This window comes from Hyla sarda, chromosome 1 (genome assembly GCF_029499605.1).
Source record: "Hyla sarda isolate aHylSar1 chromosome 1, aHylSar1.hap1, whole genome shotgun sequence".
NCBI lineage: Eukaryota > Metazoa > Chordata > Amphibia > Anura > Hylidae > Hyla > Hyla sarda.
In genome coordinates, this window is record NC_079189.1 from 315,910,051 (window position 1) to 315,930,228 (window position 20,178).

Consider the following 20,178-nt stretch of genomic DNA (forward strand, 5'->3'; position numbering starts at 1 on the left):
TTACACTCGCATGTTCTTGTAGACCCAATTTTTTTATTTTTACAAGGGGTAAAAGGAGAAAATGTATACTTATATTTGTAGCCTAATTTCTCTCGAGTAAGCACATACCTCATATGTCTATGTAAAGTGTTCGGCGGGCACAGTAGAGGGCTCAGAAGCGAAGGAGCCACAAGGGGATTTTAGAGAGTACATTTTTCTGAAATGGTTTTTGGGGGGCATGTCGCATTTAGGAAGCCCCTATGGTGCCAGAACAGAAAAAACATAACAAGGAATAAAGTGAGCCTTAATACCCCACAGGTGTTTCACAACTTTTGCATATGTAAAAAAAAAAAAAAAAAATGTCACTAAAATGTGTGTTTCCCCCCAAATTTCACATTTTTGCAAGGGTTAATAGCAGAAAATACCCCCCAAAATTTGTAACCCCAACTCTTCTGAGTATGGAGGTACCCCATAAGTGGACCTGAAGTGCACTGCGGGCGAACTACAATGCTCAGAAGAGAAGGAGTCATATTTGGCTTTTTTAGAACAAATTTTGCTCGGGGGGCATGTTGCATTTAGGAAGCCCCTATGGTGCCAGAACAGCAAAAAAAAAACAACACATGGCATACCATTTTGGAAACTAGACCCCTTGAGGAACGTAAAAAGGGATAAAGTGAGCCTTAATACCCCACAGGTGTTTCACGACTTTTGCATATGTAAAAAAAAAAAAAAAAATGTCACTAAAATGTGTGTTTCCCCCCAAATTTCACATTTTTGCAAGGGTTAATAGCAGAAAATACCCCCCAAAATTTGTAACCCCAACTCTTCTGAGTATGGAGGTACCCCATAAGTGGACCTGAAGTGCACTGCGGGCGAACTACAATGCTCAGAAGAGAAGGCGTCATTTTTGGCTTTTTGAGAGCAAATTTTGCTCGGGGGGCATGTCGCATTTAGGAAGCCCCTATGGTGCCAGAACAGCAAAATAACCCCCACATGGCATACCATTTTGGAAACTAGACCCCTCACAGAATGTAATGAGGGGTACAGTGAGCATTTACCCCCCACTGGTGTCTGACAGATCTTCGGAACAGTGGGCTGTGCAAAATTTTTCATTTTCACGGACCACTGTTCCAAAGATCCGTCAGACACCTGTGGGGTGTAAATTCTCTCTGCACCCCTTATTACATTCCGTGAGGGGTGTAGTTTCCAAAATGGGGTCACATGTGGGTGTGTTTTTTTTTTGCGTTTGTCAGAATCGCTGTAACAAACAGCCACTCCTGTGCAAATCACCTCAAATGTACATGGCGCACTCTCCCTTCTGGGCCTTGTTGTGCGCCCCCAGAGCACTTTGCGCCCACATATGGGGTATCTCCGTACTCGGGAGAAATTGCGTTACAAATTTTGGGGGGCGTTTTTCCCTTTTACCTCTTGTGAAAATGTAAAGTATAGGGCAACACCAGCATGTTAGTGTAAATTTTTTTATTTTTTTACACTAACATGCTGGTGTAGACCCCAACTGTTTCTTTCAATAAGGGGTAAAAGGAGTAAAAGCCCCCCAAAATTTTTTAGGCAATTTCTCCCGAGTACGGCGATACCCCATATGTGACCCTATTCTGTTGCCTTGAAATACGACAGGGCTCCAAAGTGAGAGCGCCATGCGCATTTGAGGCCTGAATTAGGGACTTGCATAGGGGTGGACATAGGGGTATTCTATGCCAGTGATTCCCAAACAGGGTGCCTCCAGCTGTTGCTAAACTCCCAGCATGCTTGGACAGTCAATTGCTGTCCAGAAATGCTGGGAGTTTTTGTTTTGCAACAGCTGGAGGCTCCATCTTAGAAACACTGCCGTACAATACGTTTTAAATTTTTATTGGGGAGGGGGGTGGTGGTGGGGGGGGGGGGCAGTGTACATGTGTATATGTAGTGTTTTACTCTTTATTTTATGTTAGTGTAGTGTAGTGTTTTTAGGTTACATTCACGGATTACACTGAGTCTCCCGCTAGGAGTTTGAGCTGCGGCGGAAAATTTGCCGCAGCTCAAATTTGTAGCGGGGAACTCACTGTAATCTGCCGCCAGTGTGAATGTAGCCTGTACATTCACATGGGAGGGGGGTCAAAACTACAACTCCCAGCATGCATGGTCTGTCAGTGCATGCTGGGAGTTGTAGTTTTGCAACAGCTGGAGGCACGCTGGCTGGAAAACCTTGAGTTAGGTTCTATGACCTAACTCAGTATTTTCCAACCAGTGTGCCTCCAGCTGTTGCAAAACTACAACTCCCAGCATGTACTGATTGCGGAAGGGCATGTTGGGAGATGTAGTTATGCAATGGCTGGAGGCACGCAAGTACAACTCCCAGCATGCCAAGACAGCCTTATGCTGTTCCTGAATGCTGGGAGTTGTAGTTTTGCAAGATTTAGAGGGGTTCAGGTTTTAAATCACTGTCCAGTGGTCTCAAAACTGTGGCCCTCCAGATGTTGCAAAACTACAACTCTCAGCATGCCCAGACAGCAAACTGCTGTCTGGGCATGTTGAGAGTTGTAGTTTTGCAACATCTGGAGGGCTACAGTTTGAGACCACTTAGTGATCTACAACCTGAACCCCTCTAAATATTGCAAAACTACAAGTCCCAGCATGCCCACACAGCAAACAGCTGTCTGGGCATGCTGGGAGTTGTAGTTTTGCAACATCTGGAGGGCCACGGTTTAGAGACTACTGTAAACTGTGGCCCTCCGGATGTTGCTAGCAGGACCCGGAAGTATTGCTGCCGCCGCCGCCGCACGTGGGGGAGGATCGCGGACGGGGATCCGGGATCCAGGTAGGGACCTTTGGCGCCGACCTTCCCTGGACGGCTCCCCCGTTTTGCCCGGACACCGATAGGTGGGCAAAGCGGGGGAACCGAACTTTAACCCCCCCTCCCCTGGTCTGCTATCGGTCGGTCGCTCGGCCGACCAATAGCAGGGATAGGAGGGGTGGCACCCCTGACACCAAACTCCTATCCCTTTAGGGGGATCGAGGGTGTCTCGGACACCCCCGATCCCTCTTATTTTCCGGGTCACCAGTGACCCGTATGACCCGGAATCGCGCAGATCGCAGGTCTGAATTGACCTGCGATTTGCGCGCATCGCGGTCATGGGGGGGTCTCAGGACCCCCCTCTGCGATTTGCCGGGATGCCTGCTGTTAGATAACAGCAGTCATCCCGGTCCGATCACCGCTACCGGTGACGCGGCGCTCCCGGAACCCCGCGACGTACATGTACGTCGCCGCGCGCCAAGTGACACTTCGCGGCGCCGTACATGTACGTCGCTCGTCGTGAAGGGGTTAAAGTGCATAATAAATCAATACAGGCAAACAATGGAAAATGATATATTTTACGTTATTCTATTGTTTAGTTTTCATTTTCTTTGATTGTTATTAACCCCTTAAGGACCAAGCCCATTTTGGGGTTAAATGGAAACTCTCATTAAAACTCATTTTGGCTATTGCACTCCTTATGGTAAATAAAAAATATTTCTAATATACTTTGTTTAAGTAAAATGAAGTTTTCTTTGTTTTATTTGTACTTAAAAAAAGCTCAAGAGCACATTTTCCCTCATCTTATACACAGACTTAGGACCGAGGTCAAAACACAGGAAATGCAGCCTGGAGTGCTGAGGGGGTGTGTCCAGCCTCATCCAATCATAGCTCCTCTCACACTTAACTGCCAAATGCTGTTGGTTGGACACAACCCCCTCAGCACTCCAGGCTGCACTTCCTGTGTTTTGGCTTCGGTCCAATATCTGTGTATGAGATGGGGGAAAATGTGCTCTTGAGCTTAAGACCAAATAAAACATAGAAAATGTCATTTTTTTAAACAAAGTATATTAGAAATATTTTTTATTTACCACAAGGAGTGCAATAGCAAACATTAGTTTTAATGAGAGTGCCCATTTAAAGACCGGGCCAATTTTCATTTTTACATTTTAATTTTTTTCCTCCTCATTAAAAAATCAATTTTAAAAATTATTTTACCTATAGACCCATATCAGGGCTTGTTTTTTTGCGTGAACAAATAAGATATTTATAAGAAAACTGTAATTTTGCAACTTTTTGGGGGGTTTGGTTTTTACGCAGTGCACTTTACGGTAAAAATGATACAATGGGGGAGATTTATCAAAGGATTTAGACTGGTTTTTCTTGTCTAAATTTGTCGCACAGAAAGTCGCAGTCTAAATATGTGCGACTTTTCTGCGACTTTTGCTCTAGAGGATTTTTAGAACATGATGCATGCAAGTCTATGTTAGACTGAAATGCATTGAAAAATGCATTGGTGCTGAATTTATCAAAAGCGACTTTTCAGCGACAAGTCGCATAGGCTGAAAGTACGCCGAAATGTCAGACCATGTTGGAGCAGGTTTAAATATAGACTAAAGCATAGATCATGCAGTCTGTGCACAGAATTTATCAAGAGCTGTGCGCCTTTTGATAAATTAGGCGCACAATAGACCAGACTAACCCTCTGTAGTTTGGTCTATATTGATGCGGGACATAGACAGCTTTGATAAATATCCCCATTATCTTTATTCTGTAGGTCCATACAATTGAAATGATACCCAACTTATATAGGTTTTATTTTGTTTTACTTCTTTTTATAAATTATACATTTTTGTATGAAATTTAGCATGTATAAACATTTCCTTTTCTGACCCCTATAACTTTTTTAGTTTTCTGTATACAGGTATGTATAAGGGCTCATTTTTCTGTGCCGTAATCTGTAGTTTTTATCGGTACCATTTTTGTTTAGATGGAACAGTTTGATCACTTTTTACACATGTTTTTTTAGGGTATAAAAAGTGACCAAAATACACAATTCTGGACTTTGGTATTTTTTGACGTATACGTCATTGACCGTGCAGTTAAAGTAACATTACATTTTTATAGTTTGGACATTTATGCACGCTGCGATACCACATATTTTATGTTTATTTTTGTTTACATATTTATCTTAAACGGGAAATGAGGGGTGATTAAAACTTTTACTAGGAAAGGGGTTAAACTTTTTTACATAATTTTATAGTCCCCATAGGGGATTATTACATGCAATCTTCAGATTGCATACACTGTTCAATGCTATGCCATTGCATAGCATTGATCAGTGTTATATGTGCTCCATTGCTCCAGCTTGCCTTGGCTGGAGCTTTGGATTACCAATCAGACAGCGAGGAGGCAGGTAAGGACCCTCCTGCCGTCCTCTCAGCTGATCGGGACACAGCAGTTTCACTGCGGTGGTCCCTATCAGCATCGCTGAGCAGCCAGGAAGTGTTTACTAACATTTTAGACTCCGCAATAAACTTTGATTGCGTTATCTAAGGGGTTAATGCCAAGCATCACCATGATTGGGGATGTCCGGCATTAGCCATGGGTCCCGGCAGCAGACCACACTGCTAAGACCCGCACTCATCTCCTGAGCGCACGTCATAGAAGGGGAGCGGGACAAAGGCGTACAGGTATGCCCTTCGTCCTCAACAGGTTAAAGAGCATTCCTAGCCAAACAGCATGAAGACCAAATTGCTCACCAAACAGGTCAGGGATAAAGCTTTAACCCCTTAAGGACACATGACGTTCTCATACGTCTCCATTTCCGAGTCCTTAAGGACACATGACGTATGAGAACGTCATGTGTTTTACCGGCCCCCCGCAACCATCTGGAGCGGAGCCGGTCCCCGATGCCTGCTGAAATCGTTCAGCAGGCATCGGGGCATATCGCCCAGGGGGGTCATTATGACGGCGATGGCCGCAGATCGCTGGACAATTCAGTCCAGCGATCTGCGGCGGATTCCGGGTCAATCGGGTCTCCAGTGACCCGGTGACCCGGAATTATTGGCTGATCGGGGCCGTCAGAGACGGCCCAGATCAGCCAGAGCCAGCAGGGGTGAGGTGGCACTGGTGCCACCTCACGATCGCCCTGATTCGTCGGCCGGATTACCGGCCGACCAATCAGGGCGCCTGCTGCGGGTGTCACTCCCGCAACCCGCTCCGCCCCTCTTCCGGAGGACGTGAGCGGGTGCGGGAAGACGACCCCCGGTGCTGGGGACCCCGATCCCCGGCGTCCCTGTTGGGATCGGGGCCCCAGGAGCAGCGGCGGCGGCGAGGGACTGACCTGGTGCAGCGAGGATCGTTGGAGGTGAGTGACAGCCTCCTGCTGTTGCTTAGCAACAGCTCCCAGCATGCAAAAAGGGCATGCTGGGAGCTGTAGTTATGCAACAGCAGGAGGCAGACCACCACAACTCCCAGCATGCCCTTATGGGCATGCTGGGACTTGTAGTTTTGCAACAGCTGGAGGCACATTCTTTCTATGGAAAAGTGTACCTTCAGCTGTTGTGTAACTACAACTCCCAGCTTGCACAATCAGCTAAAGTGCATGCTGGGAGTTGTAGTGGTGCATCTGGTGGTTGCATAACTACAACTCCCAGCATGCCCGTTGGCTGTCCGTGACTGCTGAGAGTTGTAGTTTTGCAACAGCTGAAGGCACACTGAGTTAAGTAGTAAACCAGTGTGTCTCCAGCTGTTGCATAACTACAATCCCCAGCATCCCCAGCCAAAGTAGTATGCCTCCAGCTGTTGCATAACTACAACACCCAGCATGCCCTTCCGCTGTCCGTACATGCTGGGGGTTGTAGCTTTTGCAACAGCTGAAGGCACACTGGTTGCAAAACACTGAGTTTGTTACCAAAGCACTGAGTTTGCCTCCAGCTGTTGCAAAACTACAACTCCCAGCATGCACTTATAGACCGTACATGCTGGGAGTTGTAGTTTTGCAACAGCTGGATGTTCCCCCCCCAATGTGAACGTACAGGGTACACTCACACGGACGGAGGATTACAGTTAGTATCCGGCTGCAAGTTTGAGGTACGGCAAAATTTCTGCAGCAGCTCAAACTGCCAGCGAGAAACTACTGTGAACCCCCCGCCCGTGCGACTGTACCCTAAAAACACTACACTAACACACAATAAAATAAAAAGTAAAAAACACTACATATACACATACCCCCTACACAGCCCCCCTCCCCTCCCCAATAAAAATGAAAAACGTCTGGTACGCCACTGTTTCCAGAACGGAGCCTCCAGCGGTTGCAAAACTACAACTCCCAGCATGCACTGATAGACCGTACATGCTGGGAGTTGTAGTTTTGCAACAGCTGGATGTTCCCCCCCCCCCAATGTGAACGTACAGGGTACACTCACATGGGCGGAGGATTACAGTAAGTATCCGGCTGCAAGTTTGAGCTGCGTCAAATTTTCTGCCGTAGCTCAAACTGCCAGCGAGAAACTACTGTGAACCCCCGCCCGTGTGACTGTACCCTAAAAACACTACACTACACTAACCCAAAATAAAATAAAAAGTAAAAAACACTACATATACACATACCCCTATACAACCCCCCTCCCCAATAAAAATGAAAAACGTCTGGTACGCCACTGTTTCCAAAACAGAGCCTCCAGCTGTTGCAAAACAACTACTCCCAGTATTGCCAGATAGCCGTTGACTGTCCAGGCATGCTGGGAGTTTTACAACAGCTGGAGGCACCCTGTTTGGGAATCACTGGCGTAGAATACCCCTATGTCCACCCCTATGCAAGTCCCTAATTTAGGCCTCAAATGCGCATGGCGCTCTCACTTTGGAGCCCTGTCGTATTTCAAGGCAACAGTTTAGGGCCACATATGGGGTATCGCCGTACTCGGGAGAAATTGGGCTTCAAATTTTGGGGGGTATTTTCTGCTATTACCCTTTTAAAAAATGTAAAATTTTTGGGAAAACAAGCATTTTAGGTAAAAAAAATATATATTTTTTTACATATGCAAAAGTCGTGAAACACCTGTAGGGTATTAAGGTTCAAATTACCCCTTGTTACGTTCCCCGAGGGGTCTAGTTTCCAAAATAGTATGCCATGTGTTTTTTTTTGCTGTCCTGGCACCATAGGGGCTTCCTAAATGCGGCATGCCCCCAGAGCAAAATTCGCTTTCAAAAAGCCAAATGTGACTCCTTCTCTTCTGAGACCTGTAGTGCGCCAGCAGAGCACTTTTCACACCCATATGGGGTGTTTTCTGAATCGGGAGAAATTGGGCTTCAAATTTTGGGGGGTATTTTCTGCTATTACCCTTTTTAAAATTGTAAAAATTTTGGGAAACCAAGCATTTTAGGTAAAAAAAAAAAATATTTTTTTACATATGCAAAAGTCGTGAAACACCTGTAGGGTATTAAGGTTCACATTACCCCTTGTTACGTTCCCCGAGGGGTCTAGTTTCCAAAATGGTATGCCATGTGTTTTTTTTTTGCTGTCCTGGCACCATAGGGGCTTCCTAAATGCGGCATGCCCCCAGAGCAAAATTCACTTTCAAAAAGCCAAATGTGACTCCTTCTCTTCTGAGACCTGTAGTGCGCCAGCAGAGCACTTTTCACACCCATATGGGGTGTTTTCTGAATCGGGAGAAATTGGGCTTCAAATTTTGGGGGGTATTTTCTGCTATTACCCTTTTTAAAATTGTAAAAATTTTGGGAAACCAAGCATTTTAGGTAAAAAAAAATATATTTTTTTACATATGCAAAAGTCGTGAAACACCTGTAGGGTATTAAGGTTCACATTACCCCTTGTTACGTTCCCCGAGGGGTCTAGTTTCCAAAATGGTATGCCATGTGTTTTTTTTTGCTGTTCTGGCACCATAGGGGCTTCCTAAATGCGGCATGCCCCCAGAGCAAAATTTGCTTTCAAAAAGCCAAATGTGACTCCTTCTCTTCTGAGACCTGTAGTGCACCAGCAGAGCACTTTTCACCCCCATGCGAGGTGTTTTCTGTATCGGGAGAAATTGGGCTTCAAATTTTGGGGTTGTATTTTCTGCTATTACCCTTTTTAAAAATGTAAAATTTTTGGGAAACCAAGCATTTTAGGTAAAAAAAATATATATTTTTTTTACATATGCAAAAGTCGTGAATCACCTGTAGGGTATTAAGGTTCACTTTACCCCTTGTTACGTTCCCTGAGGGGTCTAGTTTCCAAAATGGTATGCCATGTGTTTTTTTTTTGCTGTCCTGGCACCAAAGGGGCTTCCTAAATGCGGCATGCCCCCCAAAAACCATTTGTCGCTCCTTCCCTTCTGAGCCCTCTACTGCGCCCGCCGAACAATTAACATAGACATATGAGGTATGTGCTTACTCGAGAGAAATTGGGTTTCAAATACAAGTAAAAAAATTTTCCTTTTTATCCCTTGCAAAAATTCAAAAATTGGGTCTACAAGAACATGCGAGTGTAAAAAATGAAGATTTTGAATTTTCTCCTTCACTTTGCTGCTATTCCTGTGAAACACCTAAAGGGTTAATACACTTACTGAATGTTTTTTTGAATACTTTAGGGGGTGTAGTTTTTATAATGGGGTCTTTTATGGGGTATTTCTAATATGAAGACCCTTCAAATCCACTTCAAAACTGAACTGGTCCCTGAAAAATAGTGAGTTTGAAAATTTTGTGAAAAATTTCAAAATTGCTACTGAACTTTGAAGCCCTATGGTGTCTTCCAAAAGTAAAAACTCATAAATTTTATGATGCAAACATAAAGTAGACATATTGTATATGTGAACCCAAAAAAAATATATTTTGAATATCCATTTTCCTTACAAGCAGAGAGCTTCAAAGTTAGAAAAATGCAAGATTTTCATTTTTTTCATCAAATTTTGGGATTTTTCACCAAGAAAGGATGCAAGTTACCATAAAATTTTACCACTAAGTTAAAGTAGAATATGTCACGAAAAAACAATCTCGGAATCAGAATGATAACTAAAAGCATTCCAGAGTTATTAATTTTTAAAGTGACAGTGGTCAGAATTGCAAAAAACGCTCCGGTCCTTAAGGTATAAAATGGCCTGGTCCTTAAGGGGTTAAACATCTCACAGAGCACCATAAAATCCATCATTATTAGTTGTCACAAATCTGGCCTTTATGGAAGAGTGGAAAGTAGAAGGCTATTATTGAAAGTGAGGAGAAATTCTGTTTGGAATTTGCCACAAGCCATGTGAGAAACACAGCAGGTTGGATGAGAAGAAAATTTAACTTTTTAGCCTTAGCGCTATGTGTGGCGGAAACTCAACACTGCCCATCACCCTTAGCACATCGCTTCTCGGCCTTTTGGCTAAGATCAAGTGTAGTATCTGTTCTTATCAGTGGTTTAGTCTTTGGCCATTGATCTTAGGATGTATGGAGGGGGCAGGTGTACCAGGGCGTTCCGGGCTGGTTCTGAGGAATCAGCTCGACGGCTGTCCTGATGTGACCAGTTTCCTCCGGGTCTCGCCATGAGGTAGAGGGGTGTAGAGCCGAGGTACTTCTTTGCCTCGGGGAGTGGTGACCCTGAGGTGCCGAAACTCACTGGGTGTTATAACTCACTGAGTGAAAGCACTGCACCATTACTCTTCACCTTTGGCACTCACCCTTGGTATCCCGGCCTTCTGGCTAGGATCGGGGAAATTTTTATAGATCTGGCCGGATGAATGGACAGTATATCTACACTTCATTCACTTATTTATTATTTTTTTGTATGTCACTGTGCCACGTTTTGTGTTTTTCTTTGTACACAGGATTGGCAGGATGCGGTAGCCCTTCTGGGTGCGGTAGCCCTCCTGGCGGTCTAGGGGAGGTGTGAGTGGCCATTAGGTTCCTCACCTCCCTGCAACCCCTGGGCATCTTGGCTTCGGTCAAGATGCCATCAGTATACGGTTCCTTGGCTGATACCTTGGTTAATGCCTAGGTTGAAGCCAGGAGCATTTTCGGCCCCTTCGGCGAAAGGGGCATCGAACCTGGATCCTTGCAGGTGCCTTTTGGCCCGAGGTGAAGGCTAGGTTTGTTGGGGTCCTCTCTCCTGTTTGAGAAGGGCTTAGCGATAGACCGCATCCTTTGTGCACGTTTTTTAGTGTGACACGTTTGCACTTTTTCTTGCACTTTGGGTGATAGAGAGCACTTGCCACTTTACTCCATACCTTTTGAAAATCATAACCCTTTCAATTTTGCACCTAAAAATCCATATAATGGCTTATTTTTTGCACCACTAATTCTACTTTGTAATGACATCAGTCATTTTACCCAAAAATCTACGGCAAAACGGAAAAAAAATGATTGTGCAACAAAATTGCAGAAAAAAATGCCATTTTGTAAATTTTGGGGCTTCCGTTTCTACACAGTGCATTTTTCTGTAAAAATGACACCTTATCTTTATTCTGTAGGTCCATACAATTAAAATGATACCCTACTTATATAGGTTTGATTTTGTCGTACTTCTGGAAAAAATCATAACTACATGCAGGAAAATTTGTATGTTTAAAATTGTCATCTTCTGACCCTATAACTTTTTTTTATTTTTCTGTGTACAGGGCAGCATGAGGGCTAATTTTTTGTGCCGTGATCTGAAGTTTTTAGCAGTACAATTTTTGTATTAATCGGATACTTGGATCACTTTTTGATGATATAAAAAGTGACCAAAAATATGTTATTTTGGACTTTGGAATTTTTCTGCGCGTACGCCATTGACCGTACGGTTTAATTAATTATATATTTTTATAATTCGGACATTTCTGCACACGGCGATACCACATATGTTTATTTTTATGTACACAGTTTTTTTTTTTTTATAGGAAAAGGGGGGGGGATTCAAACTTTTATTAGGGAAGGGGTTAAATGATCTTTATTCACTTTTTTGGACTTTTCTGGATCTCAGGCACTGAGCAGTCATTCGGCGATCGGACACCAGGAGGCAGGTAAGGGGACCTTCCTGCTGTCCTACAGCTGTTCGTGATGCCGCGGCGATCCCAAACAGCCCCCTGAGCTAACCGGTAATGTTTTAGCTTCACTGTAGACGCGGCAATCAACTTTGAACGCCGCGTCTAAAGGGTTAATAGTGCGCAACACCATGATCAGTGCCGCGCGCTATTATCCACGGGTCCTGGCCCCGACCTGCTATGATGTGGGGCCAGAACGGGAGCGGACTCAGGGCGAACAGGTACGCCTTAAGTCCTTAAGGAGTTAATGTGACCTGTAACATGAACAATTCAATTGCAAAACAAACTGAAATCTTCAAGGAGGAAAGAAATCAGCTATCAGTATTTTTGGGTTGGAGTCTATTAGCACGGCACATCTTGAAGGGGCAACATTTGCTTATTTTTCTTTGCAAAAGCACTCCAAATCGTTCATATTGTGGGGACATCTCGTGTGCACAACGCTCTTCAGATTACTCCACAGATGTTCAATTGTATTATGGCCGAAACGTTAAAGGAGTAGTCCAGTGGTGACTCAGTGGTTTACAACTTATCCCCTATCTTAAGGATAGGGGATAAGTTGCAGATCGTGGGGGGGGCCGACCCCTGGGGCCCCCCGCGATCTCCTGTACGGAGCCCCGACAGCCTGCAGGAAGGGGGCGTGTCGACCTCCGCACGAAGCGGTGGCAGACACGCCCCCTCAATACAACTCTATGGCAGAGCCGAAGCGCTGCCTTCGGCAATCTCCGGCTCTGCCATTGAGATGTATTGAGGGGGCGTGTCGGCCGCCGCCTCGTGCGGGGGTCGACACCAGCTATCTCGGCGGAGAGCCGGGGCCCCGTACAGAGAGATCGCGGGGGGCCCCAGCGGTGGAACCCCCGCGATCTCAAACTTATCCCCTATCCTTAGGATAGGGGATACGTTTTTCACCACTGGACTACCCCTTTAATCTTCTGGTGAAGCCATGCTTTTGTGGATTTGTGCTTTGAGTCGTTGTTGTGCTGAAAGATGAACTTCCTTTTTATCTGCAGCTTTCTAACAGACGCCTGAAGGTTTTGTGCCAAAATTGACTTATATTTGGAACTGTTCATAATTCCCTTGCAGAATATGTACAGAATATAGCATCCTGCCCATCCTGTGTGGCATATGTTGCCTTCAGTGTCTGTCTTGGGCCCACACTACTCAGGACTCTATATCTACTACAGTTATGCTATGGTTAATGTATTGTAATTTATTGTACACCTGTTGCTTTAATCCCTGCTCTTAGAGACCTTGTTGTTAGGGGAGTGTGCAAGAGGTGAACCATGTGACTTATCTAGCCAATGGGAATGCTCCAAACCTGCCCCTTATATAGCGTAGTAGGGGTTCAGAGTTCAATTCTGCAGACTAGTGCAGATGTAGCTGAGGTACAGTTTGGAGAAGTCTGAAGTGAGTCTGTGAGGTGTTCTGATGAGGCCTCAAGTCTAATCCTGCATCTGCTAAAGAATAACCCCAGTACCCAGGTGATTGTCAAGACTAGCAGTAAGCACTAAAGTTTGGGGGATTCAAGTCAGGCAAGTTAGGCATACAGTCACTAAAGTCAAGCATGGGTTGTCCTACAGCAAGTCAGTCATATACAGCACAATCAACTATAAGTCCCATCAAGCCGATAAGCTTCCAAGGTTCACCCTGCACCTCTCTTTATACCAATCTGAGCTGTAATGGATTTTATCATCTATCCTGCCTTAGTAAAGTCAGTTTTTCCATAACCTTGCGTTGGAGTATTTATTGCCCCGTGTCTGGCCCAGGAGAAGCTGGCTCAACCTCGGGTGGTGTAACCACCCCTGGCGTCACGATAAGGTTAATTGCACATTACCCTCAACCGACACCACACTAAGGTCCTGGTTCCAACTGAAGGAAAAAAACAAAACAAAGCATGATCCTGCCACCACCATGGTTTAATGTGAGTGTGGTGTTCTTTGGGTGATGTGCAGTGTTGTTTTTAAGCCAAACATGCCTTTTGGAATTATGGCCAAAAAGTTCAACCTTGGTTTCATCAGACCATAACATAGTTTCCCATGTACTTTTTGCAGACTTGATGTTTGTTTTTTCAAACTTTAGCTGAGCTTGGAATTTTTTCTTTGTAAGAAAAGGCTTCCATCTTGCCACCCTATCCCATAGCCGATTCATACGAAGAATATGGGAGATTGTTGTCACCTGTAGCACACAGCCACTACTTGCCAGAAATACTTTCAGTTCCTTAAATGTTACTGTATGCCTTTTGGAAGCCTCCTTGACCATTTTTTTCTTGTCTGTGCATTAATTTTGGAGGGGCACCCAGTTTTTGATATTGTATCTGTTGTGCCATATTTTCTCCACTTGATGATGACTGTCTTCACTGTGTTCCATGGTATACCTGTTGTGTTGGAAAATTCTTCTGACTGATATCTTTCTACAATGAGATCTCTCTGATGCTTTCAAAGCTCTCTGCAAACCATGGCTTTTGCTCTGAGGTGCAACTAAAGCAAATGTCAGGAAAATCCTACTAGAACAGCTGAACTTAATTTGTGAATATTCAGAGTCACTTTAAATGATGGTTAATTCTGAATACAGCCACATCCCTAGTTATAAGGGGGTGTGCACAATTATGCAACCAGGTTGCTATTTTTTTTCTTTTCCCCTCAAAGATTTCAGTTTGTTTTACAATTGAAGTGTTCTTGTTATAGGTCACATTAACCCCTTAACCCCCATTTTGACCGTAAAGGGGTACTCCGCCCCTAGACATCTTATCCCCTATCCAAAGGATAGAGGATAAGATGTCAGATCGCAGGGGTCCCGCTTCTGGGGACCCACGGGATCTCGGCTGCAGCACCCACCTCAAAGGCTTCCGGCAACGCTGGAGGCTTCGGATCCCGACCATGCGAGCGGAAGAGCGTGACGTCACGACTCCGCCCCGTGTGACGTCACACCCTACCCCTCAATGCAAGTCTATAGACCTATACTTATACTCTTATAGACTTGCATTGAGGGGCGGGGCGTGATGTCACACGGGGGCGTAGTCGTGACGTCACGCTCTTCCGCTCGCGTGGTCAGGATCCGAAGCCTCCAGCGTTGCCGGAAGCCGTTGAGGTGGGTGCTGCAGGCGAGATCCCGGGGGTCCCCAGAAGCGGGACCCCGAGATCTGACATCTTATCCCCTATCCTTTGGATAGGAGATAAGATGTCTAGGGGCGGAGTACCCCTTTAAGGACCTGGCCAATTTTCATTTTTGTATTTTTATTTTTTCCTCATCTCCTTTTAAAATCCAGAACTCTTTTATTTTTCACCTACAGACCCATATGAGTCCTTGTTTTTTGTGCTTTGTAATGAAATCTTTCATTTTACCATAAAATGTATAAAATAAATGTACCAAAAAATATTATTTGCAGGCAGAAATTCATAAGAAAACTGCAATTTTGCAACTTATGGGGGGTTTGGTTTTTACGCAGTATACTTTATGGTAAAAATGATACATTATCTTTATTCTATAGGTCAATGCAATTAAAAAAAATACCCAATTTAGATCATTTTTCTATTATTGTACTATTTAAAAAAAAAAAAAAAGCAAACTTTTTTTTTAACAAAATTGGTATGCAGAAACTTGTCATTTTCTGACCCCCTATAACTTTTTTTTTTACTTTTTCCTTAGACAGGGATATATGAGAGCTAATTTTTTTGCTCTGTTATCTGTAGTTTTTATAGGTACCATTTTTGTTTTGATGGGACTTAAAATAAGGGGGATTTCATTTTTTTTTAGGAGAGGGGTTTTTATATAATTTGGCATATCATAGCATAGCATTATACAGTAATAACAGCGATCCACTGCCACTAAGCCTGGCTTAGTGGGGGCTCCGTGTGCTCCACTGAGCTGTTGGCATCTTCAACTTTCACTTTAAACGCCGTGATCAGGATTGATCACAGAGTCTAAAGGGTTAAATGCTGGGCAGCTGCTGCCTGGCATAAGCAGTGAGTGTGAGGCTACTGATAGTAGCTGACACTCACTGCTCTGAAGCGAGCGCAGCTCCTGTGCTCGCTGTAAAGCCACTTAAAGATTCAGGGCGTTCAGGTATGCCCTTGGTCCTTAAGCACCAGGAGGCAAGGGCATACCCGTACACCTTCGTCCTTAACCAGTTAAAGGTGGAAAAAGTCCTGACATGAATTATCTTTGTCTCATTCTTTAACATCACAAAAACCTGGAATTTAAAAGTGTTTGCAGACTTTTTATATGCTCTGTACATATATCATATACCAGGAATATCTTTTCATACCTAACTCACACTGCATTTGGTGTATCTGTCTGGTATATATACTGGAAACATCTCTAAAATATTAACAGACATGTAGACCATGGTTTATTTTTTCATATTCCCTTAAGTTAAAAAGTGTAGTCAACCACTCCTCCCAATAAGTTGATTAAAACGTATGTTGACACATATGTATTCCAAAAGTACACATACAGTATACATACAGTTTATGACAGAATATTGATTAGTTTGGCCTAAACACTGGAAATGCATACATCAAATCTATAAATCTGACTTTGGAAAGGTCTCTGAAGTTGAACTCTTACAGATCACATGCCCTAAATGGCCAACTGAAGGTATTCATACTATAAGCGTTCCGCATGAAAAGCATTTTAGACATTCGTAAAAATCACAGTTTGCCCAGTGTTGTTTTTTACATGCTTTCCGGAAAAAGAACAAATGTAGAAAATAAAGAGATAACTTGAGAACCTTCTGTGTAGGACGGGTGTATAATTGCTTTGATGTTCTAGTTTACTGCAATCTGTTATGTGCTTTCTTTCCTGCTGTCAGATCAATCAATATTTTCTGATTCCCATAGCAATTTCTTTTATGTACTAAGCAAGAAAATCATTCCATATGTGTCTTAATAACTGCTGGATAGTCAGAGACAGCAATATATTTCTGCAATACATCTGCAAGGGCTGACATTACTGTACTTTATCACTGGACAGCCTGATTGACTGGAGATGGTGACTTGTCTCTATTATATTTTCAAAGAACTGAATGAGATGTATTGATTTTCCTTTTGTAAGAATCAGGAGATTTTACTACTAGACTATACTAGTAAAAATGGTGCCTATTACTTGTACCATGTATTTTGAAAAAAAAATCTGTATATGAATGAACTGGCAATATAATTTTTACACGCCCTGAAGAATAGTGAAAAAAGTGGTATTACAACTACTGCATACAGCCTTGAATAAGGAAGATGGTAAATGTTATTAAAAGTTGATGCTATTGGAAAATACATTCAAGAACCCGAGACTTGTATGAATGTTTTGTTCTTAATTTCTTGGTTGGCATCTGATGTAGCCATAACACTATCAGTGGAGTTTTGAAGCAGTCTTTGTCTATAACTTAGGCTTTGTTCATAACCTATGTTCAGAGACAGATGTAGAGTCCTGTGGGCTGCAGGGCAGATATTGAAACCCTTCTGTGCCCCAATATAGTAGTTAGAACCCCCACACTACCACCATATGTGATGCACACATAGATAAAATCTGTGCTTGTTCGGGCATCTGGGATGTGTGCACCAAATCCCTGGCCAGGTCCCCTTCCCCTGCAGTAGTTATGCCCTGCAACTGCAATGGTTATGCCCCTGCCTATGATATTTTCTAGCATTAGGCTAGGTTCACACCACGTTTTTGCACTACAGTTCCCATATACATTTTCAATTTGAAAACCGCATGGAACCATATTGAAAACCGTATGCATTGGCTCTCCATTGAAAACCGTATGCATTGACTCTCCATTGAAAACCGTACGCATTGACTCTCCATTGAAAACCGTATGCCAAAAGATGCATCAGGTTGTGTCTGTTTTGCATTCAGTAGCCTACCACAGTTTTTGGTCCGGGAGAAAAACATATTGAAATGTATAAATTTTTTGGGAGTCAATGGGGACTGTACAGAACCGTATGTGCGTACGGTTCCATACGGTTTTCACCATACGGTTTTTTACTTTGCACAGTTTTTTTCTTGGAATTTCAATCAAACAAGTGAAACTTTATTCATAATGGAATGAAAAGTTAAAATGTATACGTTTTTTTTCTTAAAAAATGGATGCAACCGGACATAATTTTTCAAACCGTATACGGATTAAAATTTGTACACACGTTTTGATACAGTTTAGTCAGGTTTTGAGGAATCAGTTTTAAAAAAAAATCAAAAACCTGATACGGGAACTGTATTGCAAAAACGTGGTGTGAACTCTTAGATAATTATTTTGTCAGTTTCCAAATTACAGCACAATTTTCATTTTGCCCACAAGATGGCAATATGATAGATTTTGTACCTCTTTGAGCAGCCCACTTTTTTGTATACATTCAGAAAGTCTTCAGACCCCTTCACTTTTTTTCACATTTTATGATATTACAGCATTGTGCTAACATGAAAAAAAAAATAAAAATGACATTTTCCCCCCATAATCCTGCACTCTATACCCTATAATCAAAATGTGAAAACAGAAGTTTAGAAAATGTAGAAAATTTATTAAAAAGGAATAACTAAAATTTCTGCCTCTTTTTTATAACACTTAAAATTTAGCTCTGGGGACCAGAATGGAGTCTACCTGTGGTAAAATCAGGTGATTGGACATGATTTGAAAAGACACTCCCCCATGTATATAAGGTCTCATAGCTGACAATGCGTATCAGAGCATAAACCAAGCCATGAGAGCGAAAGAACTGCCTGTAGAGAGATGGGATTTTGTGGATGCACAGATCTGAATAAGGGTACAAAAAAAATTTCTGCTGCGCTGCAAGTTCCCAAGAGCACAGTGGTCTCCATAACTCTTAAATGGAAGATTTCTGATCAATGAGGAATCTTCCTAGAGCTGGCCAATCCACCAAACTAAGTCATTGAGGGAGAAGGGCTTTGGTGAGAAAGGTGATCAAAAGCCAATGGTCACGCTAGCTGAGCTTCAAAGGTCCAGTATGCAGACGGGAGAAACTTCTAGAAGGTCAACTATCACTGCAGCATTAATATAGGCTGTATGGCCAGAAAAAAGCCTCCCCCCAGTAAAAGACACATGAAAGCCTGCCTGGAGTTTGCAAAAAAAAAAAGCACCTAAAGAACTGGTCTGATGAAACCACAACTGATCCAGATTGCTCTGGACCTCAGACTGGGGCAAAGATTCACCTTCCAATAAGACAATGACCATAAAACCCAGCCAAGACAACAAAGGAGTGGGTTAGGAACAATTCTGTAAATGTCCTTTAGTGGACCAGCCAGAGCCCTGACTTGAATGAAACATCTGTGGAGAGACATAAAAATGGCTTCCAATAAGGGTCTCTATCCAACCTGAAAAAACTTGATCGGATCTGCAGAACAAAATGGCATAAAATCCAGGCGTGCAAACCATATGGCTTAAAGGGGTACTCTGTTCCAAGAAATGTCATCACCTATCCAAAGGATAGGGGATAACATGTCTAATCGCAGGGGGCCCGGCTGCTGGGACCCCCACGATCTTCGTGCTGGCACTGCAGAATTATGGTCATGGAAGCCTGGGGCTTCCGTGATTGTGATGTCACGCCACGTCCCCTCCATTCATGTCTGTGGGAGGGGGCGTGACGGCTAGTAAACAGCCATCACACCTCCTCCCATAGACATGAATGGAGGGGGCGTGGTGGCTGTGATTGCCAGTCATCTGTCACGGAGCACCGGATGACTGGGATGCAGCAGCAGAGACCGTGGGGGTGCCCAGCGGTAAGTAAAGGTTCTGAACACTTATGTCAATGCAATATTTTAATTTTACTTTATCTCTCTATCTATCTGTCTAGCTGAAGCACTTAAAAGGGGTACTCCACCCCTAGACAAGGATAAAGGATAGGAGATAAGATGTCTGATCGCTGGGGTCTTTCCACTGGGACTCCCACAATCTCTGTGCAGCACCCGGTGTTTGTTTAGAACAATGGGTGCGGGCGGAGGGGTCGTGATGTCATTACCACGCCCCCTCGTGCCGTCACACCATGCCCCCTCAATGCAAGTGTATGGGAGGGGGTGTTACAGCCACCATGCCCCCTCCCATAGATTTCTTTGAGGGGCCGTGATGTCACAACCCGCCGCCCACTGCATGAGGTAAAAAAAATAAGTAGCTTTATTCTATTCCAAAAAATAGATGCAACATTTTAGCTGCCCATGCAGCCTTTTTCAAGTATCTATCTTTCGATAACTGTAAATTCTTTATACCTCTCTCTTTTTCTATAAGTATAAATGTTTTAGCTCAAAGTGATTAATTGTTCTTCAGCTGATATTCTCCTCTGGAAAAATCTTTTGTTTTAGTAAGTACGAGGTCAAAAGTGGGACTTATTATCCTCATATAGGTCTTTAATTTCTTAAGATGCCGGTGTCATAAGTGGTCTGAGACAACACAGCTTCCTGGATGTATAA

At 43.5% G+C, this 20,178-nt stretch overlaps 1 pseudogene; it reads left to right on the top strand.

The window, feature by feature from the left end:
* Positions 1-10,116: 10,116 nt before the first annotated feature.
* Positions 10,117-10,285, top strand: LOC130342985 (U2 spliceosomal RNA; annotated as a pseudogene).
* Positions 10,286-20,178: the final 9,893 nt, after the last annotated feature.